The 24,513-nt window shown below is 35.9% G+C and overlaps 1 protein-coding gene and 1 long non-coding RNA gene across 4 annotated transcripts in view; one reads left to right on the top strand and one right to left on the bottom strand.

Annotated features, from left to right (window-relative positions):
* The window catches only part of LOC122517462 (3-phosphoinositide-dependent protein kinase 1), a 197,401-nt gene that overhangs the window by 99,861 nt on the left and 73,027 nt on the right, over positions 1 to 24,513 (top strand). The window lies entirely within an intron of this gene.
* LOC122517502 lies at positions 4,942 to 5,935 on the bottom strand. The gene is made up of 2 exons (XR_006303875.1): positions 5,662 to 5,935; positions 4,942 to 5,181 (listed from the first exon to the last, which is right to left on the bottom strand). It is a non-coding gene; the product is annotated as an uncharacterized LOC122517502 (long non-coding RNA).

The raw sequence follows: 24,513 nt of genomic DNA, 5'->3' as shown, positions 1-24,513 counted from the left end.
TGTATATAATCGCATTGACTTACGAGTAACTAATCAATTTTCTTTACTTTGTATGTAGTACGTGAATTTAATCGATTTGATAAATGACCAATTCGATACTATGTTGTTATTAGCGTTACAATTAATGGAAGAGGATTAATGATAAGATTGTAAGAAGAGAAAGAAAGAAAGAAAATCAAGTAGTACTTGGAATCCTCGTGACAGATATACTACCGCAAATAATGTCTGTCCTTGGAGCACTATCGCAAGAACATGCGCGTGCAAAGACGAAAGAATAGTAGCAACGGCAGCAATAGGAGCAAGCAAGAGTAACTGCAACTCTGAATCCATGCGTGTCGTCTAGACGAGATTGCAAGAAAGCTGCGGTTGTGGCTGAGGTTTCGCTTCTCTCATTCTGTCTTTCTATCTCTAACTCTTTCCATCTTAAACCGTAACATCTTAAGTCTCTCATTGATTTGTTTCACACCTTCGTATAGTCGTTCTTTTCCTCCTATACCATCACCTCTCGCTCCCCCCTTACCGTTCTCTTTTACCGTCATCATTATCATCGTTTCTTTTTCTTCTTCTTCTTTTCATTCTTATATTCTCTTCTCTCTTGCGGGTTCAGATGACATCGCCGTCTGTTGGACATCATTGCCACCCTGTAACTCAAGAACCTCTGTTCTTTCTTCTCTCCTACGGTGTGAATAGTCCCTTGCGACATCCGGTGCGACTTTCTTACAATGACTCGGCGACACCGACTTTTAAAAGTAGTTATTAGATAGCGTTCGAGGATAGGTATTCTATAAGAAGAAACCTAAAGAGAGAAAGAGATAGAAAGAATCTTTTCCTTTCGTTAAACTGCCAGCGAGACTGTGCAATTTGTAATCGAAACGGCCGCGTAAAATCGTGCCTCGAGGAAGCGAGAAAATGAAACTTGGGTATAAAGAATAAACTAGTGAAACAGTTGTGCAGAAAAGATGAGAGAAAAATAGTCAATTTCATACGATCGAAATAAATAAAGAAACTTATCAAAAAGGTCTAACTTAATGGAGAAAGAGAGAAAAAGAGGGAGGGATCCTTTTTCGGGCTACCTAAAAGAACACAATTGTGGTAGCTGGTGGTGAATCATCGGGTCGGTGGCGGCGCCTAAAAATTCTAAAGAAAACGAACCAAATGTTGGAATTTCGAGGTGGTGGAAAGTTAGTTTTAGCCGCGCCACGTATACGCCCACGTAGCTCACGTACAAGATATTATATATACTTGTATGGTCTAAGCGTGACCGTGGTAGCTTACGTTGAAACGCTCACGTATGCTGCCCTCTCTTCACAAAATGGTAACGCAAGCCATCCAGAAAGGATTACCGTTTTCTTCCTTCCATTCTCGAGCCCCAGTCACGTCTTTTATAGCCGACTTTTTCCAAGAATCACTTTGCTCTTTTACCCAACGAGATCGTACATTTAATACTCGAAGTCGTCGTAATCGAATTGAATCGAAACGAAACGAACCATCATCCCCGTATATTGGTTCAATGTATGTATGCATGTAAGTATGTATGTATAGTTAACTCTTTCCCCAAACGTTTTCATGGACGATTAATAAATGCGACAACGGGGATCTAATGTCGATATCAAAGCACTTCTTCTATCGAAATCAATGACGACGTCTTCTTTATTCGAACGATGACTGTAACGTTATTAGAACTGTTTGTTTACATGCTCGTATAAATGGTAATGCAACGAGCAACGCACGACCGGTGTCTTTTAAACGATCTCCCTTATATTTTAATTGCATACATTGCATGCGATATTATTTATATAAATACATAATATATATATATATCTCTTCGTGACATCGAGAGAATTAAAAACGTTCTCCAATAACGAATAATAAACAAATAAATATTCCTATCGATGATCTTGCGATACCGGTACTTTGAACGCCGCCATGCCAATTATACCACATACGTGTATGCATAGTATACTCATACGTACGTAAATATGCATAGTATATCATAATTAAGCTCGAAAACCCTGAAAGAATATCAAAGAACGTTCTTCGAATTCCAGCGAGCATGATGAGATACGAGGTGCAGAGTGTAAAGGAAGAGATGGATAAGTCAATCCATAGAAAGAGAAAAAGAGGGAGAGAGGGAGAGAGAGAGAGAGAGACAATAAAACGTCGAGGAAGGAAGACAGCAAGTTATTCAGACAGCAATAAACACGGGAACTCGTAGAGCAAGAAAGATGGAAGAACGAAGGAGGTGGTTTAACGCGAGAAGGAAAAAAAAAAGAAATAGAGAGAGAGAGAGAGAGAGAGAAGAGAGAGAAATTCCAAAGTCGTTGGTCAGCTTTCTCTCTCTCTCAGGTTCCTTTGTTTGGTCTACGCCCCGTCCTTTCTGAGAGACGACGGATAAGAAACGACGTGGTGGAAGGCGCGGGAGAGTATCTCGACTCCGTTGCTGGTTGGTGGTCCATCAAGAGGAGGAGGAGGAGGAGGAGGAAGAGGAAGAGAGGGTGGAGAAGGAGGAGAAACACATGGTATGCGAGAACCGGTGCTAAGTTCCGAGATGCGCGGTACGTGGGGCGCAGGGTTAGCAAAGACCTCCGTTTGGGCCCGTTCGAGGCCCATTCGAGGCGAGGCCCATTCGACGAGAAGCTGCATCCTCTCAGGAAAGAGAGAGAAAGAGAGAAACTCGCACTCGCGCGTACAAGTCTTGTGAATGAAACTCGCCATCTTCCTCTTCTTTTCCCTCCTACAGCGATTTCGAACTCGGCTTTTACGCTTCTTCTTTTTTATTCTTTCTTTTTCTTCTCCCATCTCTTCTCTCTCTCTCTCTCTCTCTCTCTTTCTTTCTTTCTTTTTCTCTCTCTCAAACGCCGTGGGAATCTCCTGGATCCTTTCAACAACAACAAGTTACGGAGAACGAGTAGAAGTTTCACCGTGCGCCACCGTGTTAATCAACGTTCTTCTTTCTTCATTTTTTAGTTTTTTTTTATTCTTTGTATTTTTTTTAATTTTTTTTTTTACTTTTATTTTTCATTCTTTCTCTTTGAAGAAAAAGTTGGTGTACCCCCCCCCCCTCGGGTTGAAAAAAAAGCACACATTTCGATGTTTTCTTTTGCCTTTGTTTTGTTTGCATATTTTATTTATATTTTTTTTTTTCAATTATTTTTTATTTTTTTTTTATATACTTTTCCCTTCCTGTGATTTATCTACGTACAATATTTTGACGCGTCCGTCAAATTTCGGCTTTTACTTTTTCTTTCTTTTTCTTTTCGTTCCTTTTCTTATCGTAATAAAGAATTGGAAAAATTGTTATTAAGTAGGCGTGGATTTTCGTGCAAAGCTTCACCGTTTAGTTTGTGAATGAATTTAACACACCTGCCGGTCTTCTTTTCTTTTCTACTCCAAAGTGGCGGCGCTTTTGGTGGTCGCTCGAATTTCAAGGAAACATTCCATTCCTCTTTCTTAGTTTATTTTTTCTTCATTCTTTCTTCTTCTTCTTCTTCTTCTTCTCGGTTAGCCAGACGTATTAGACTTCTAGGTATTACATTAGGGTCGAAGAGACGAAAACTCCGATGCTCTCCAGAGGGACAACCATGTGCCAATGTGGCTTATAGATAGAATCGAGAAAAAAAAAAGAAAAAAGACACCTGTTGACACGGCTATTTATTTTCGGCGACACTTTTACGCGATATTTTTTTTCTGTTTTTTTTTTCTTTTTTTTTTTTCTTTATCGAAAACGATCCAATTTAAGTCAAATTAACACCAAAACTACACCGACAATTTAATGCGTTTCTATTTCGATCCCAAACACCTAATTCAAATAATTGGTCGTTGACAAGGATATAAGATAAACGTTTGTCCATCATTTTTTTCTAATTTTTACTCAATAATAATTTAAAATAAATAAAATATTTTTCTATTATATATAATAATATTTATATAATATCTATACTTAAAAGTTAAAAGAAACTAATAACAGATAATAACAATAATAAAGATCCACTTTACTTAAATTAATCATTTTGATTGGTCTAAGTAGTTTTTTTATTGTCAATAAAAGATTCAGTATCCTAAACGCGGTAAATGAGTTTTTTCATGGTGCCGGCGCCTTTTGATGGACGCAAGAGTATCGATTCGGAATGCGTTGACTCTCTCCCGTTTCTCGAGTCTATGAGGACCGGATTTTTCGGTATCTCGTTGTAAATAACACTAATACCTGAGTAGGAGAAACCGGCATAGGAATGTGTATGTATGTGTGTGTGTGTGTGTATATATATATATATATATATATATATATATATATATATATATAATGGCAGTCACGAGAGCACCTGCTGCCGTCACTCACTCTTCCTTCTAACCATATTTGCACGTTGCTTGACAAACCATTATTGTTCTTAAATATTCAACATTTTTTTCCTTCTCTATTTGGTTCTCCCAAATACACCCGTTTCTAGATTTATCTCTGGATTATATTCGTTACTTACAGTTTTGTTTTTATTACACTACAGAGAACCACGTAAACAACGTAAACGTAAAAAACGTAAAAAAAAGTCCAATGTAGTGAGAATAAAAAATACTCGAGTCAGATAATTGAGATAAGTTAGACAAAATATTTACTTCAAATATTTTCACCCATAAATAAAATAATATTAATAATAATAATACTAATAATAATAATAATAATAATAATAATAATAATAATAATAATAATAATAATAAAAAATAAATTACATTCGTTCGTGATGCAATCTGTAGATACAATATTTTATTTTTTATTTTGAATACGTATTCGAGTATTTGGAACGTTAGTTTTATTGTTAGTTGAATTTAATTTTTTGACCGCGTATAAAAAGTATTGTGTAAATCGAGAGATGGGTGTGTACCTTCTTTCATTGTCATTCATTATTATGCATCGGATCCCATTCCCTTCGACTCTTCTTCTTTTTCTTCTGATAATCTATAGAAATTGAAATTAGATGGGCCGAACTTAAACTCGGTTGATTCTTCTTTTTGCGAGACGTTAGAGTGACTTTTGAAAACAGCAGGCGAACGTCTTTAGGGCTTTTTTTCTTTTTCTTTTTCTTTTCCTCTCGTTTCTTCTTTTCTTTATTTTTCTTCCATCGTTCGCATCTTTCGAAGCTCCTAATCTCCATTTCCCGATGTTGCCGAGCCGTCGTCGTCGGTGTGTCCCTTTTCAAAATAGTAAGTTATGGACTGAAGATCGTACGAAAAGCCAATCTGTACAGAAGAAGGACTAAAACCAAACTAAATGGTAATCGAGAAGAATTTATTTTTGGGTCTGGTACGAGATACTTTTGACTGGAATCATAGCTCATGTTTTCGTTTCGTTCAAAATTCGAGATCCCTTTAAGAAACTCTCTTGCACTTGTTGAAAGTGACGTTCAATGGGAAAATTATCTCCCCTTCTAGTTCTTTCAAGAACCCATTCTGTTCTCACAAATATTAGAAAGAAAAGGAAAGAAAATACGAGAGTAGAAGAAGCGTGGGAGTAGTTTTTTTTTTTAATGGGACAAAGGTTTCGGTGTCGCTGAATTCCGACACACAATCATTCCGTCTGTTCGTCGTTCCGTTTGTTACACGACTCTCTTTCTTGGTATATATATAGACACACACACACACACACACACACACACACATATATATACATACGTATATTGTTTTCCTCGACAAACGCGGTTGACCTGCATAGAGTCTTCCTGTTTACTAGCCTTTAAAAAACACAAGCGCTTTCTCTTCGAAGGAACGCGTTGCGTCATTGTCCATAAGATGCATCAGCCTGCTTGCTACTTGTCAACAGTTAACGGGCTAACCAATTGCGAACGAGAAAAGAACTTTATTATTTTTATCATCGTTCCTATTCAATTCCTACGTAAGACTTGTTGACTGAGATCATCATTTCTTTTACCGATGCGAATGGAAGTCAACAATGAGAGGAAGAAAATAATTCGGAACGATTCATAAGTATATGCTAGTTGGATACAATATTTTTCATCTTTAACTTTGTTCTTCTTCCTTCTAAGAGAGAGGTCTTTCGCTTGATTAATTTTTATGCTCAAACAAGAGGATACGAAATACGTTGAATTTGAAAAATGAATAGAAAAGAGGCCGTCCCGTGTTACGACATCGTTTTGGGTTAGTCGTTGGTCTCTTTCTGGTTGTTGAAAATTCAAACAGTTCAAACGTTCGTTCAGAAGAGAAACGCGTTCGTTCAGAAGAGAAACGCGTTCGTCCACTCAAGTAATTCTGACAGGCTTGAGACGACGGTACGCTTGCGGCTTCTTTTCCGTCTTCCAAGAAAGGAATCCACTCTTTTTCTTTCTTACACTCTATTTTTTACCTTCTTCTCTCCTATCCGAAGATCAGAGCACGTTATCTCGACGAAGAAAGGAAACAGGCACGGGTCTTCCTAAAACAACAATTCATTGCCAGCTCGGGAATAATTTACAACTCTCGGTGGAGGTCCCAAACGTCGAAAAGGGAATCGGTGCCGTTGCTGATTTTCCAAAGTGGCCCATCCGCTCTTTTGGAAGGTCACATACTAAGCGGTATCCTTTGTGTTAATAGATTAGAAAGAAGGAGAAGGAAAAAGATGAAGAAAGAAGAAGAGGAGATGCAGGAGAAGAAGGTTTTTTCTTTTAACAGTAGTAGCCTTCTACAATCTTCCTACCAACACCACAATCCCCACCACCACCATTACCTTTTCCTCTTTTCTTTCATCTCGAGCAGTCTCACAACTCGGATTCCGTTTCTCTTTGCAGGATTATCCTTGAAACGTGCTTCCTCACGGAGGTGTAACGCCTATGAAAAGGAGCGAGATATTTGGCGGATAAGAAGGGTGGGTTTCTACTAGGGGCTTTAAAAACAGAACGCTTGGATTAGTCTTGAAAGGACGGTAATTGTTAGGCAAACTCCTTTCCTATCGACTCTTTCTCTAATTTAATCGTTTAAGCCACGAGGAAAGAGAAAAGAAGAATAAAGGAATTGGTTAAGGAAAGTGTTAAAATTTCGACAAGGAAACTTATTTACGGTTACGGACATTTCGCAACGGAAGTTTTGAATGAAAAATGATTATACCGATGATCATCGATGTTTGCCGTTAACAACTTTACATCTTTTATATCAATCCGATAACCGGATATCCATCCGGATGGAATCGAGGTCTTTGCACGATATTACCTTTCCTTTACGGTCACCGTTCTGTATACGTATTACCACTCCTTGAGCCGTGACGACGCTAATTACACTGGCGCCGTTCTTTCCAGATATCGCCTGTTATCGACATTCGTTGAATATTTTCAGAGCAAAAAGATAGGCAGGAAGAAAAAAAAGAACGAAAATATATATATTTATATATATATATACATCGCAATAGTATAACGGGGGGAGAAAAATGATTGGCGTTCGTTTGGCACGTGGCTTTAGCACGAGTCGTCGCTACGACCTCGTGCCGGGATAAACGCAATCGACGAGGTTGCTAATTATCGAGAACTGCGCAGTCAGAGGCCGATCTGACGATATTTACGACGACAGTGTGGTATATTTCTTTTGAACTTGAATGTACTAGAAAAACGATTCTTTCTAACCTTCTGGTTCTTTCAAAGTCCCCTGAAATAGTCGAAAACGCACACAGACGTTGTACGTAAACGTTTACAAATATATCCGCGATAACACGTCACGAGAATCGTCAGTTTGTCAATTATTCATACGTGTATTTATTTTCGTCGAGTTTCTACGTAGTAGTCAAACGTAGTAGATACGTAAGTACGTAAAAATAAATTGCTAAAAGTAACGTAACGGAGTAGAGCGAATTCGATCGAATTCAGATCCAATCTGAAATTGTAATCCAAGCTTGGCCTAGTCTCGAAGTATCCTTGACATCAATTTCCATTTCCCGATTCAAGTCTCATCGGTGATTTATTATCATGTATCCGTAAATATCGATCGAATTACTATTCTTTTTTTTAAGTTTTCCTCATTTCTGTTTGTTTTATCATTTCGTGGTAGAATATATTTAGTTGTTTTTTTTCGGCATTTTATGTTAATTACATTTTACCATCAAAACAGTTTAATCATAGCAACAAAAAATATCTAACAGAGAGAGAGTGAGAGAGAGAGAAATATTTTTTTTCCTCGCAATTAATAATAATCGCATTGTTGGCATCATCACGCGACAAAACGCTGTTGTCATTAGCGATCGGTTTTTTCTTGGAATTGGCGCGTGCAATAGGAAGCAAACAGGACGTTCGTTTCGCACCAAACAAACGCATTACTGTTCGCGGTAAGATATCGTAAAAATGCAAATTGTTCGTTCTCTCTCCTCGGAATTCGCACCTTGCTACGTAAAGTAAAGTCTTTCCCTCCTCTCCTCCTCTCTTCCCTCTCTCTCGATTCCTCTATCAAATAAATGTTGTTAACATCTCTTATAAGATATCCACCTATCTGACTTGTTCTTTCATCCTGCAAGATTACTATACTATATCGTTTATATTATAATAATCTGCAGAATTCTATATAAACGCAAAAATAAATGACACGAATGAATTCTTAGGTGCTTTGAATTTGGAACATTGGAAACGTGTCACTGAACATTTTCGAATATACAATATATAATATTTTAATGAGTAGTGTAGAGTAGTATCTAAAAATAAGTTACTACATTTCTTAAACACAACTACTGTAATCGTCATTCAACACTTATATAAAGAAGAATTCTGAGAATATTTAATTGATGACACACGGGATCATCATTATATTCAATTAACTTTACCCAATATAAATATGTCAATTTTCTTTGCCCAACTTTCGACATTTTTAATAACCTTTTCTAATTTTTCGAATAAAGAAATACTTTCGAGTAGGTATCTATAATATAATGCAGGTAGTTTTTAAAGAAACAGAAAAGAGTAAGATATTTTCTCGAAGAAAATGTTTCCGAGCTAACTTCTAATTTCGTTCTCTCGGTCACGTTTCGCGTTGGCGCCACGATAAAAAGATCTTTTGCTTTCGTATTCTCTCTTTCACTCTTCCTCTTTTTCTCTCTCTCTCTCTCTATCTTTGCTTTCGTAGAAAGGCAAGCTTTATTATTCGCGATACGATTACGAGATGTCGCATCGTAAAATTATTGCACGGACGTAATACCTACGTTCGCGATAAATATTCTCGGTAGCAACATCGTCTATGATGCTGCCACGTACGAGGGAAGAGATAGAGGAAGAGAAGAGAGGTTGGGGGAAAAGGATACGATTCAATTTTCCCCGCTAGTCTGTTTCCCCTTTCGTTCCTTTTTCAGACATGTTCGTGGCGGGCAACTTACAGCTAGGATATTACCGTGATTCTTGGGTGAGCTAGCTTTCGAAGGGACTCTCTTCCAAGACAAAATCGATTAACTCCGACACGACGGTTCCAGGTGGTGCGACGATAATGGAAAATGTGGAGTAAGGGATTATCCTTCGGAAGATAATAATAATGTCGAGAGGATATGCCGAAGAAAACGATGTGGTTCTCGTTCAAAGTTCTTCCCTAGACTTGTGGAAAAACGGATAGAACAAACAAAGAACAAAAAAACGAACGAAATTATTTTCCCTTTCCTTTCCCTTCCCTTCCCTCCCCTTCCATTTCCTTCCCTTCCCTTCTCTTTCCTTTCTCTTCTCTTCTCTTCCCTTCTCTTCTCTTGGTCACTGTTTTTTCACGAGCTTAGCTTAAGATCATAAGTTCAAAAGTCTGATCTGTCGGGGACCTTGATAGGCACGCGCGGAATCCAGTTCTCTCGTACGTTTCATATACCCATTTTTAAACTCGTGTTAGTTTCCTGTGATTGTGAAATAACCGGAGCCTCGAGTTTACGCGATTAACCGGTCATTTTGAAGGAATTAATGCACGAGCTTGTTAAATCATCGAGTAATAGTAATAACCTGTCTTAAGGATGCTTAATGTTTTATTTTTTTTACGAATGTTCATTCATCTTTTATTTTTCGCTAACCGCTTTAATCTTCTCGATGTTTCCTATTTACCTCATCGATGATTTAATTAACATGACATTTCAATTCTAATAGGATGTTCGATAACATAAACGCACACGTGTGGATATGGTTTTCTTATATCTTTTGAAACATTAAACGACGATGACGATAAAATTTTATAAAATGACATGAAAAGAGGAAGAAAGAGAAAGTGAGATAGAACCCACAATCGATAGATAGGTGAATGAATTATAAAACGTTCTAGTTTTAGTTGTGGTATGTGTGTTTATATGTATGTATGCATTTATATATGTATGTATGAGATGCGTCGATTGATAGTTATTGCGGAATGCGTTTGTTTATAAAAATATGAGTAGGGATATGATATAACTTAAATAATTGTTAATTAATTAAAAGATATGTATAGTGTAGTCTAAAAGCACAGAATACAAAATCAACGTACCTTCCTCTTCAAAATCTTACATTAGACTGGTTCGTTGTTCTCTATGGAAGTTCTTTTATTGATTGTTGTTTTTATGACTTTCCGAAAGGTACATATGTATAACGCACATAATATTCGAAATAAATAGAATTTCCTTTTACAAAAAGCCATATAAACAACATTCAATAAAAGTAATTTCATAGAGGACAAACTAGTTAGTTCATTGTTTGATTTCGAAGAGGATGATGCGTCGAACTTATTCTTCATGCTTCTGGACTACAATAAACATTTCCCTCGATTAATTAACAATCAACTAACGTAAATTAAACATTCTAATGTATTTTATTAATATTTGTGATTGTTAATACTAAAGTACATTTATTTAAACGTTCTTGGCCAGTAGTGATTTCGAATTGAAAATTTTCATTTAATAAAATATCAGATCGAAATTGTTTAATATTTCAGGTATATTAACAGAGATATGTCATTTTTAATCAGATTTATTTTATATTATTTTTATTATATTATTCATTATTATTTAATGTGTTATTTATATTATTATTGTTTTTTATGTGTTATTTATACTATATTATTTATGTTATTTATATTATTCATTATTATTTAATGTGTATTAAATTAATTCTGATATTAAAAACTATTTAAATAACAGTCAAAACAATGAATGATCAATAGTTAGACATGAAAAAAATCGGATAATTTTTTACAGTTATCCAACATGTACGATTTTCAGGCACGAGCGTTTCCTGTACATTAATTTAGTATTTGTTTAATTCGATTGTTATAAACGAAGAATTCAAGTTAATCTCACTAAATATGTAATCAAGGTATACTAATGTATTTATTGTAATATAATATATATATTTCTCAAATTTTTGAAGTTATACTTCTTTTGGCGCGTTGGGGAAAATGTAATGAAGAGTGATTTTCTTCCGAGCGTCTGGAAAAACGACACCATAAAGTTTGTTGGTATTTACGACGCGCGGCAAAGCGATTTCAAGTTTACGGCATGAAGTTGTCTTCTTTTCTTCTTCCCCCCTTTTTTTCTCAAGCGGGTCACCCATCCAAATACTAATCGTACTCAGCGCTGCTTTACTTAAATGATCGAGCGAGAACTAATGCTGTAACCACGCCATGACTGTTGACTCGTGAAGTAATTCGATATATCTCTCTTATATTTAGTGTGGACTGATATCTATATTTTGATATTTTATTATTCTTTCTAATATATATAATATATCGATAATAAATTTAAATTAATAATAATAATAATAAATTTTTTTTTGTAAAGTTATTTTTGAGGTTACTGAGGTTATGTTCGTTTTGGTACGGCAAAGAAGTATAACTTCTTACGTGGGTACATAAGTACACACACCAGTTTTTTTTATTTCATTCTAAACACATTATATTAATAGTTTTCAAGCAAAAATCTGGTAAGCATAACAGTGTACAATTTTAAAGGGATTTTTTTCTCACTGTATATATGAATCAATGATTTTCCTCATGATAGTACGAATTTTACTTTTACCGCGCGTGGAGGCCACGCATATTTTGTTTTTTTTTCTTTTTTTATTTTTACAGAAAACATAACATTACGTAAGATTTTTAAGTTGTGTTATTATGATCGATACATCGATCGATCAAATTTAATAGTCCGTTCGTAACTTTTCATTTCCCATTCGTAAATCCAAGGGAAATAACTCTTCCGTGGAAATACCGGACCGGCAAAAATCCAACCGATGTTTCTTCCTCATTATCGCGCTTCGAAAGTTTTATCGGAACCGCAAAAGGCTCGCAAAACCGAAACGAGATGGATATAACAGGAGAAGAGGAAGAAGGAAACGAAGGAGCTGCTTTATCGCCCGGAACCGCACTTTCATTCAAATTTCTAACGACCGTTGCGAAATTCCCAAGGCCACATCCTTCGTGCTCGGTGAATCGTTTTTATTCAACGTAATTATTAAACTTCGAGAATGAATAAAGAAAAAGAAATAAAGAGTGATTTTTTTATTTTTTTTTATTTTTTATAATTTCGAATCAATTGAAGGCGCGCGCGTTTTCTATTTTGAGCAATGAATTTTTTGATTGAAAAATGTTTTTCAATAATTTTTTTTATAATCTCATATATGAATTAATTTAACATGACATATTAATTCAAGTAATATGAAAGTTGTCCGATGGAATATAGCTGGAGAGAAAGAGAATGATCGAATCAATTTTAATTGCGTGCTTTTTCTTTTTTTTTTTTGAACATTGAATTTTTTTGAAAAATATCGTTCAAACTATTATTTTAATGTCATTTTATCTTCTCGATATTTTTTTTTTTATAATCTCATCTATAGATTAATTAACACGATAATAAAATTCAACTAATATGAATATCGTAAGATGAATGATGATGGAAAGAGAGAGAGAATGATTGTAAGTATGATTTTGAATCAATTTTAAGTGCACGTTTTCTATTCCAAGCTATAAATTTTTCTGAAAAATCATCGATCTTTGACAGCCTCTTAACTTTTCGACGTTTTCTAATAACCTCATCTACATATTAATTAAAAAATCATTTGAATTCAAATAATATGAATATAAAGAAACAGAGAGAAAAGAGAGAGAGAGAGAGAATGATTTGTCGTACGATTTCGAATTAATTTAAAATACACGTTTCTTATTAGAAATTATCTTTATAACAAAAAAAATATTAATTAATCTTGTATTTTAATTACATTTTATCTTCTCGACGTTTTCTAATAACCTCATCTACATATTACTTTTACCAAACAATTATATTCTAGTATTACAAAAATACTAATACAAATAAAGAAAGAATAAGAGATAATGATTGTAAGATATGGTCACTAATGAATTTCAAATAGACGTATTTTTTTTATTTTACAAGTTAAAGACCATTAGTAAAAATAGAAAAGGCTCTCGCGACAAGTAAGAGAAAACATTAGCATTATTATCATCGATATTCCCCATTATAGAAGGGAACACTCATGGCGAGTTACGACTCGATTATTCACTCGGTGTTTTACTATCGTCCGTGACGGACGAGAAGGTAGAAATAATAGGTTCGCGGATCGTAGGTGCGGGAAAAGCGCGGGGGAGGTGATAGAGGGATAGTAAAATCGGTTCCTCTCCGCTTCTCCCCTCTTCCCTGACCTCCCCTATCCTCCCTCTCTTTCTATCTCTTTCTACGTCTATCTCTATCTATTCATCCATCTCGTAGGGCTGAAAGATGGTAGGAGCAAAATGGCGAGGCTCCTGTTCTATTTTCACTGACGACCTTAATTACGTCGTCATTTCGCGCGAAAACAGACCGCATGCATAACGCAAAATAGGAGTGAGTCGGCGAGTCACGCTAATCGCTTGCTAGATTCTTTTTACAAAAGAGACTCGCTTTTTGAAATATTATAACCCACACGCAGAGATGTATGTATATATATATATGTCAGAGCTGTCACGAATGGGCGAGAGGGAGGCGTGTCGAACTGCCATTAGCGTGTCATTAGCGGACGATACGCGGAGACGATGCGGAAACGTTTCCTGTCTGCTTGTGCGAACCCGTCTGCCTGGTTGGTTGGTTGGTTGGTTGGTTACTTGCTTGCTTGCTTGCTTGCTTGCTGTCTTGCTTGCTTGCTAGCTTGCCTGCTTATCTACCTATCTGCCTACCTGTCTACCTTCCAAAATGGAAACTACATACAAGAATCGTAAAAAAGAATTAAAATTAGAGGGGAATCTTTCCGTACTTGTTTAATTACGATCTGAACTTCAACATCTTGTCCATTTATATTTTTTGTTTTTTATTCTTTTTTTTGTTCAGAAGATTTTTAATACGAGCCAAATATTGTCCATCGATGGTATTGATAATTTAAAAAAAAGAACACACATATTGGGAGAAGAAGTAGTCTAGTAAAGAAAACTAGAACATATTTATATGTGTATAACAGAGAACCCGTACTTCAAATTGATCGTTTCCGTTCGCGGAATTCCCCGGTGCTTATGAAAGAATGAAAAGCGTCGTTTCGCGCGGTGTAACACACCTCGAGTTGGTAGAGATAAAACAATGTTATTAACGTTTTATCGTCTTGGAGAGGGAAATAGATTCTTTTACAATAACACCTACTTACTTACTTAGTTATTTTTATACGACTCTTTTCTATCAATGTTTGACGAGAAGATTAACTATTTTTTTATTTTCTTTACAAATTTTTCTCCTTCATTTTATTCTTTTGTTAAATTGCTTTGTTTTTTTTTCTCTTCGACAAAAATTAAACAGGAAGATCAATAATTCTTTTTCATCAAATTTTCTTCTTCTTTCTTTAGTTTAGGCAAATTGCCTGTTTCGTAACGACGTTTTTCTGCCTATTGCACTGTTAAATTGTCGCACCATCGTTTTCGTGGGCGTCCCGTGCTTCTGCGGCCTACAGGTGACTTATCCCGTGCAATTCTGACAATTCTTCCGTTGTCCATTCTGTTAATAGACACTGCGATGGCTACCCCTTCTTTTGCCCTGATTTGTTGTTCTACACCACTATAGATCACTAAGTAGTCTTCGTACTGTATTTGCCCTTTGCCTTTCTTTTTGGTCTCTTGTAAGGCGCAAATATCGATGTTATTATCCTTCAGTTCTTTCAGGGTTTCTTGATCTTTATTATTGAATGACTTGATGTTCCATGTAGCCAGTCGCATTATATGTTCTTTCTTCCATTTCGTTGTCCATTTTCTTGCATGTGTCGTCATCTGTATATCCGTCCTGTTCCGAGGCCAAAACTCTTTTCTATGAGCAAATTTCTTTTTTTTACGTTGGGTAGGGAGCTAACCTGATCCAACAACCTTCCTCCTTTTCCCGGGCTTAGGACCGGCAACATGATCGCTGATCTGCGATCATGCAGGCGGAGTTTATTCTTTTGTTAAATTGCTTTGTTTTTTTTTCTCTTCGACAAAAATTAAACAGGAAGATCAATAATTCTTTTTCATCAAATTTTGTCTCTCGAAATTTGATGTCATGTTTTTGACAAAATTATTATAATATTTAATATTATAATAATAGGAGAGGATTAATATTATTTATCACAAACATTATTCTTTTTCTTTTTTGTATAAATTTGTATTCGACATAATTAATTAACAAGATTAATTATTTTCACGCAAAAATCTTTTCTATATTATTTTATTTTTATAAATTTGACATTTTATCTTGAACGATATAAATTGTCTCCAACGAGGAAACTTGCTAAAGAATTAAACGCGGATTTAAAAACCACACGTTAACGTAAAATGGAGTACGGATTCGTGCGGTTTTATTTTTCTTCTCTTATCGCAAAAAGCGATTTCTTCTTTTTCGTAGAATTGAATTAAAAAAAAAAAATAAATAAATACAAAATAAAAAACAAAAAAAAATAGTCTTATCGATGGTCGGTCTCAGGATTCGATAAATAACAAAGTAAAAGCTATTTGTTTTCGTCTTAATTCTTTGCAGAGTCATTTGAAGAAACATATTATAAATAAAAAAAGTATCGAATACTTGTGCTTTTAATCTCTAACAAGAATCTATCTAGTATAGAAGAGATAGCAGAAGCTGTTGTTTTACGCGCTTTTGCGCTTACGTTGCACATCGGAATGTATAAGCACGCCGATGACAATCTTTTATAAACACTCAATTGTTTGCCGTTACGTGACGTTGTCGCATTTGCCGAGTCACTATCAAAGCGGCTGATTCTTAAGGAGTATTTAGAAAAGAGGAGCAAAGGTGAGAAAAAAATAGAAAGAAAGAAAAATATGTCTCGGTTAAAATGTTGCAAAGTACAAAGATTAATTTGCGCTTATCTTGTGAAAAGGCATCTCGTTAACAGATAAGGGTATACGATAAGATACTCCTATACTTGGAGGAGTAAGCAAAGAAAATGACGAAGGTGTAGTAAGTACATACATACATCATATATATATATACATACATACATACATATATAGATACATACATACGTACATATGTACATCAATGAGAAGTGTGAAAGATTGGTAAACACAGGACTTAGGAACTCTCTACGCAAGAGAAGGAAGAAGGAAATTGTGTCGGTTCATTCGAACGGCGCGTGAAAGGCAAGAGAAGAGTAAACGATAAGCAAGCAAGCAAGTGAGCAAGCAAGCAAGCTATCGTATAGTTTACTACTACGCGTCCTACTCGCCTACTCGTGGGAAGTCACCGATAAGTCACCGATGTTATTGCACGTGCTTCGCATGGCCCCTGGTGCAACTTACATACCTTAGAACATGTATGTGTTCCTAATGTATTAGGAAAACTACGTAGAATATAAACCCACTCAAATGGATAGAACAGTTTGGTGAGGACGCATGGGGATTTACCACAGCACCAACTATGGCTTAAGTACGCACAAGCGCGTTTACGAGAAGATCGATTATATCGTTGATTGATTAGTTCGATATAACATAAGTTAGACCTTTACGAAGCAATTTTCGTTAGATGAAATTGTCAAAAAGTTTCCCCCACGATTAAGGGTACGTTTCACGATGCTTATTGTTAATACGTTAGCATTCCTTAATGCCAGCCCATCGTGATTCTATTAATAGACGATCCCAGGCGTAACAGGAAATACTTTTGCACAAATTAAATAAGTTATCTACCAGTACGACCGCGAACAAGCTTCTTCCACCTCGATCTTTATAATTACCATGGTATTTAAAATTTGTGAAAATGTCAAAGATAAATCTTACGGGTATAACATTATACTATCGTAAATGTAATTAAGTAACTTGAATAATTCGACTAATGACTCCGACACCAATTATCGAACGCTTGTAAACGCGATATCTACTCGTATTTTATTCAGTCATTAAAATATACCGATAACCATAAACTTGAATTTCTCTACTAACGTAAATCAAATTCGAAAGGTCGATTAAGATCAACGGTCTTTATAAAAGTTTCATTAAAAAGGAGAGAACATTGTCAGGTGCGTGACGCGCGTTCTTGCGTGCTATACGTCAATTGAACGATCGTCGTTCGTCCGCTCGTGGAATTTCACCAATTATGCCAGTTCTCATCCATATTCATATATACGAAAGAACGAACGAACGATCGAACGATCGATCGATCAGTCCCAGATTTAATATTGTAATTCAAAACTTCCTTTTCGTGATCGTTTAATGTTTCTCACGTTTTCGCGATTTATTTTAATTAATAACGATAAATTTGTATTATACGAAATTTCATTATCGAATAAAAAGAATTTTGATTATTCGTCGAAGAAATTCGACGAAATGCACGATCGTTTTCGATTTATGTAGGTCGGAAGCTTGCTGTTGCGTCGTTGGATGGCAGGTGGATGGGCTTCGTAAGTATCGGCGGCGCCGTTCAACAGGTGGCTCACGATTGTCATCACACATGTACGGATTTACCATCTCCCCCTTTTCTCTTTTGCTTTTCTACACGGTATAAGTGTGTGCTCGCAGTAAGAGAGGAAGACTGATCTTCCTTACTTCAAAACGCAAGAAGACAAGTGCATTTTTTAAGATTTAAAACGTCAGTTGACTCTCAAGAGATCCTTGCCTTGCCGTGTCTCGTCATGAGACACCAGTTGCTCTAAACTTTGTGGCGAGAGAGAGAACGCAGGGACGGGGGGGGAGGGAGAATGGTTGCATCAACCATCTGTTATTAAGGAACTTACAAAAAACAACTAACAATTAATTCGATGAAAAAACAAAAATAATAATAATAATAATAAGCAATTGAACTTGTTAACGTTTACTATTATTATTTCGACGAAATTTGTTAAATTGTTTTGTTTCATTTTCAAGAGAGAAAAGGAGATAAAAAAGAAACTTTGAACGGACGTTTCCACGAACATAAACCTTTCCGATCTCCATACGTTCTCTTTAAGAATCATGCGTTAGCCAGCTGAACACTTGCAGCGGAAAATAGGAATATCCGGGAAGCAGCGGAGCGAGTGGTTCCGTAATTGTAAGGCAGTTTCGTATCTTGCTTGAAGGGAGGAATGAAGAAAGAAAGAAAGAAAGGAAGGAAGGAAGATGAAGAAAAAAGACAGACGATGCGTCTTTGTCGAGGGGGGGGGGGAGGAAACAAGATCTACTTCCGCGTATTCGGATAATAATCGATTTCAATTAGCGAAACTGCCACGCCCAAGGACATCCCCAGTGGAGGAGTAGATTTTACACCAACAACGACTCTGCAGAGTATGCTTTATAGGGTTCCCGTTTTCAAGCTCGATTTCCAACCCTCCTTCTTGCTTTTCTATTATTCTCTCTCTCTCTCTCTCTCTCTCTTTCTTTCTTTCTCTGCCCGTTTGTCGATTTTAATTGGCGAAATTCTCTGAATGCCTTTGCAATAGTCACGATTCATCCCTTTCGATCCAGTTCGAGTTTTCTCTCTTACTTTTCTCACGCTCAACATCGCAAGAACGTTAAAACTGGCTTCAGAAACAGGATGCTTTGTTCTGGAAAATCGTGCATTCTTTTCTTTCGTAGTAGAGATAGTGTTCTCGATGACTCGGTCGATTTTAGAATGAAATATTTTTCTCTTAAAATAGCAATCGATATATAAGAAAGAAATGAGGACGAGAGGAGGAGGAGGAGGAAGAGAAGTAGAGTTGACCTATCGAATCTTTCGCGTTCTCGTGTATTTGCTTGGCCGTTCGTTCGCTCATTCGCTCGTTCTTTCGCGCGCGCGCGCGCGAGCGCATTCTAATTAACTCTGCGAACGTGGAACGATTTATCGACTTTTCCCTCTCGGCATTCGTTGAATCAAGCGCGTCGTTCAAACTATCCGGGAATAATTAAAAAGCAAAGTAACAAATTGTTACAATGAAACGTCAAAGTTCGGTCGGAATGTTCCACGTTTTATCTTCTGGAAGTTTTACGAGCTTCGGTTTCTTTTTATCTTGCTTTCTGATGCATGCGCGAGCGCATACGTACATATGCGTACTTACATACATATACGTCTACGTTTCTTCTGCGTTGATCAATTCAAAGAAACTTGAGACAACGCGAGTTCATATAAATAACTGTTCTACCGCAGAAGATTTTCTTTTTGAAGTGAAAACTTCTTTAGGATCGTTATGATTTGAAACTCGATGAAACGCTATCAATGAAATGGAAATGAGGAAACGACATTAAAAAGAGACAAACACATACATCTACAGGATTTAGCCTGCGACAGAATGAGATAGAATACATTATACAGTGTTTCCTGTTATCTCGGTCTCTCTATCTTGTATGCGCCTGCATATTGCCGTGCCGAACCGAGAGAAAGGCGTCGTATTAGTGAATATAGTATCTATATTGCACAGCCTAATACTTGCTCTGGTCCAAACGTTCCACGTCTGTATTTTTCTGTGAATTTCTTTACCACCAAATTAAATTTAAAAGTGCGAAGCAGTCGCATTGAATCGGCAACAAAATCAAAAACAATAATTGACGCTGTGTTTCAAAAATATATTGATCAAATCCAAACCAAAGCATTTATTTCTTACTTAAGTTACGATAAGCCACACGTGTCATTTGTTGAAATTAAAAACTTGGTTGAGTCTGTATAATATGTAATGTAGTATATGTAATATAAAATGTAAACCTTCGTCTCATTCTCTCGAAGTTTAGTTTTCTAAATGTTTCACTTCTACCGCGTTTGAATTGCACTTATGTATTTTTTTTTATTTTTACTTTTTTTTTACGACGAGAATCGAACATAGAAATGGACAAGATTTGTTTACATTCCGTGAACATTGACGACGGAAAGAAATCGGAAGAATATCGAAGAAAAATAAGAAAAGAAAGAGTACACAACTGCTCGTTAAAGCTACAGCTTGAAGAAATTCCGTTACGAAAATTCTCGTCGGGCTTTAATCGAGTGTCGTGGAAAAAAGGTCCGAAAAAGCGTCGAAGAAAAATATGTGTAAAAAAAGGAAAACAAAATGATTTACAGGGAAAATGGTAAAGTAGGTAGAAGAAGAAGATATAGAAAAAAACATCGTCGAATTTGATCACGGTTAATATAAAAGTACGAGGAAGAAGGATAATCGATAGGAAAAATAATCGAGAACGACTATCGCACGTTTCCAACGAAACGATGATCGAACTTTCCTCTATCGAATCAACTCGAAAGTTTATTCGGTTGATTTGCAATTTCGCGGAAAGACTTATCGGCTCAAACTTAACCCTTGTTCTTTTTTTATTCCTTCTAATTTTTTGTTCTCGTATCTAGTAGATCTTCCGGTTCTACTCGAAGCGAAAAGCACCCTTCGTGGAACCATCAAATGTTTGCTTAACGTTGAGATATCTCGGCATGTGAAGGGATATCTTTTCTGATAAGGTTTGAGTATGCACAACGGCGTTTCTAAAATGAAAAAGCAAAATCTAATAACAGTTCGCACACTTTACCGTCATACCTTATTAATTTCTTGTCTGGCAACCGTCTCCAAACTGGATAATCGTGTTTCTCAACTGTAACTGTATTAACGAACGAGTATATAGACTCGATATAAACGAAGTTATGCAACGAAAGGTATTCGATAACGGTTTCTTATCCGTCGTGATCGCGGGAGCGCAAGAATACCGCAAAACCGTTTTCTATCACCCGATCCCACGTGATTCATTCCTGCGAAGGTTCTGACTTTTAAAGTACGCGTGCATTGGGGTAAAGGAAGAAGGTGAGAGAGGGAGAGAGAGAGAGAGAGAGAGAGAGAGAGGGTCCTTGAACAGTCTCGCGGACGAAGAATGCGCAAGTAATCGGCGAAACTTTTACCGAGTTCCGTTATGTTGCTTAGCTCGAGGTAGTAAAGTAGGAAAATAGAAAAGAGATAGAAATAGTCGGGACGCAAGGATCGATGCAAGGTCCTAGATCAATGTGAATGGTTGGTTACTCGATTCGTTTCTTCTCGTAAATAATCGCGATCTAAAATACAGTCGAGCGAGGAAACTAGTTTCACTCGCGGAAACATCTATTTCCGTGTCTCCATAAACGAATGCGTTATGCGCGTTACGTTATTCGATTCGCTTAATTACCATGAATAGAATAATCGAGAAAACGAAGATTTAAATGAAGTACCGATGATCCTCGAAATAGCATAGAAAGAAGAACGTATAATTACTGTGATTGCGTTCAACGACGTTACTTTATTTCTGGATAAACTTTTTTCAATTGTATCGAAACGAGCTAGAATAAGGTCCTACGAAGAAACTAACGGTAAGCCATTTTGTAATTCGTTTTTCCTGATTACACGTTCTACTATCAAGATGGAACGAGAAATTACGTGCTAGAAATTCTTGAGATTTTACAAGGGAACATTGTAAACAAGGTACGAACAGACGTGTGTTCTTTTCAGGAGGAAAAAGAAGAGAACAATTTTACGAAACCCAAAGGAAACAACTTTGCGGAATCGATGAAACTAACCTAACGACATAATTGAACATTTTCCGAAGGGGATCTTTAATTTGACAATATATTATTGACTTGTCTGGAAAATTCGTACCGATTTTCAAGGAAAGTTATCACAAAAAAACTAACATTTTTTATATTTTAATATACATTTTTAATTCATTGAGGAAAAAAATCTTTCATTCGTCTGACTCAAACCTGGCATTGTACTGACCCGCCAGGCATTGTTCACATTGCCTATGAACACGTGTCGCGTGTATGCTTACTATACTATACTTGAATTATATATATATATATATATATATATATATTAGAAACATTGATCGTTTATTAAAACGTCATTTGTAAAAGTAGCTTCGATGTTACTATTTATTATCCAATATTTATCGAAGATATCGCGTTGTTTAAACGATCGAGAAACTTTGTGTTGATGGAGGTAGGGGGAAGGAAGGTGGAAAATGGAGGTGGGGATTGATTAGCTACTTTCTAAATAGTTCCCAACGGGATATATCCTTGCTAAAGGGATAACGCCAAAGGGTTTTATCTTGTCCGATAAAAAAATGGCCTCGTCGCCTCCAATAATTGCGATCAATGAATCAAAAATATATATTGAAAAGAAAATATATATAAATGTATATATAACAAATGTTATATCTCGTGACCATCATATTTTCTAAACTAACTTTTTTGTTTCTTTTTTTTTTATTGCAACACATCTGCGACTAGTTTTTCCGTACGCGAAATATCTGTGCAACGTTATTGTTGTTTTCATCTTTTTTATTACTTCTCTTTTTTTTTGTTTCTTATTTACCAACATAATCACTTTACCACTCTATCGCGAAACAAAATTAAATTATCGTCGGGAGAAATTTATTTGTAAAATTTATTAATCGATTTAAGTTAGCTTATCAAAAGGAAAAAAAAAACAGAAAATAGATATTACACTATTACTTTTTCCAAACATCCCTACCCAAATGTAATTTTCTAGGTCGATGGAGGTTTATTTACTTCCAACAGCACGATTTGACTTACCGATTAGTTCCCGCACAATTTCAAGTCACTTTCTATGCGCTCGTACATTTTCGCTTTCACTTCTCCGCTCCGTACTACCTATCTCTATCACCGTACTCCAATTTCACCGAATCTTACTTTCCTTACCATTTACCATTCCCGTTTAACATTCGTAAGAATCGATCTTGGGATCATATCCTAAGATCATAGAAATCAAAACCAGATGTTTCACGTATTCGAGATAGATTTTCAACAATATTTGAGATAATTAAAATCAATTAGAACGAGAAAGCAAAGGAATATATATCTGACATTTCTCTTCCGCGATAAGATGCTCAACCAGTTTGTCTTTGTTCAAGTATCCAGCTGGCTCGACAGTTCGAACAAAGTCCAGACAACTAAGTAGACGCGTAAACATGAACGAAGCAAAACGTATATATACATTTGGTCTGGGACATGAGCCTTTCCTCCTCTTTCAGAAATCAACGACACACATACGATACGCATAAACGATGGTTGTGAAAGATAAGCTTATGAAAAGACCATAAATGTATAAATATACAATATATACATAGAATATTTAAAAGACACTATTCTCTATTAATAGCAACTGAATAAACCAATCATTATATTGACTGAAAAAGGTGATAAATTGAAAAGACTAACAAAACAAGTACTGAACTTTCAACTAATAACTGTTTTTACCTCTTAAGACTCGATTTTCTATTCTAACTTACACACAGACGCATGTATACATGTTCGTATGCGTTATTCGATCGCATTTTTTTAGCTTAATAATATAATAATAAAACATTCGTCGTGCTTCAAAGAAAAGATACATATATAACCGTTCGTAGAACTTAGCTCGCTACTGATATTATTCTGTTTACATTTAACATCCGGTGATCACACAGGGCTATCGCTGATTGATATTAACTGTTTAACATACACCGGTAAAAAAAACAGGAAAAGATAAGAAAACGTGTGACAGGAGAATTCGACCAAGAAACGGTCGAACGATCCTTGACCCACCGATGATAATCCCATACAAATTATTCGAACTAATCAAATAACGTTCAATTGTATGTAAGTTCGATCGGATTTAGCTACGGATTTCTGTCTTCTCTCTATTTTATAAAATTTAATACCAACCGGATATAACGATATCCTAGCCAAAATGTCATTTCTACTGAATGACGTTGCACTTGGAGTCCGCTGATCGTTCGATCACAAATCGACAATAAATGGTATCGTGGGTAGTTAACGGAAATGTTTGATTGTTAGAAACGTCCTTGCCAAGATATCTAACTCTGCTGCAACCCACCTTTCTTTCTTTCTATTTTTCTTTTTCATGGTCTCATTGCATACAACGTCTACGTCATTACACCTAACACAATATCTTTCGGCCTTTTACGGTCTATTAACCAGCACGTTTTCACTCCTACTTTTAACACATTGTTGACCGGATATTAAATACAAAAATTTCATACTTTTCCCAATGGTTGGAATAATAAAAATGCAAAAATTATTAATATAAAAACTTAAGTAAATATTATCAAATACAATAAATGACATTATGATAAAAAATTGTATCATTTTATATTTTCATAATAACATAAATTCAATGAATAACAATGTGTTAAATATTATACAATCTTCAA

The sequence above is a fragment of the Polistes fuscatus genome, unplaced genomic scaffold (genome assembly GCF_010416935.1).
Source record: "Polistes fuscatus isolate 324 unplaced genomic scaffold, CU_Pfus_HIC Scaffold1, whole genome shotgun sequence".
Taxonomy (NCBI): Eukaryota; Metazoa; Arthropoda; class Insecta; order Hymenoptera; family Vespidae; genus Polistes; species Polistes fuscatus.
The sequence above is the reverse complement of the archived record's forward strand: the minus strand, read 5'-3'. Positions and strand labels throughout refer to the sequence as shown.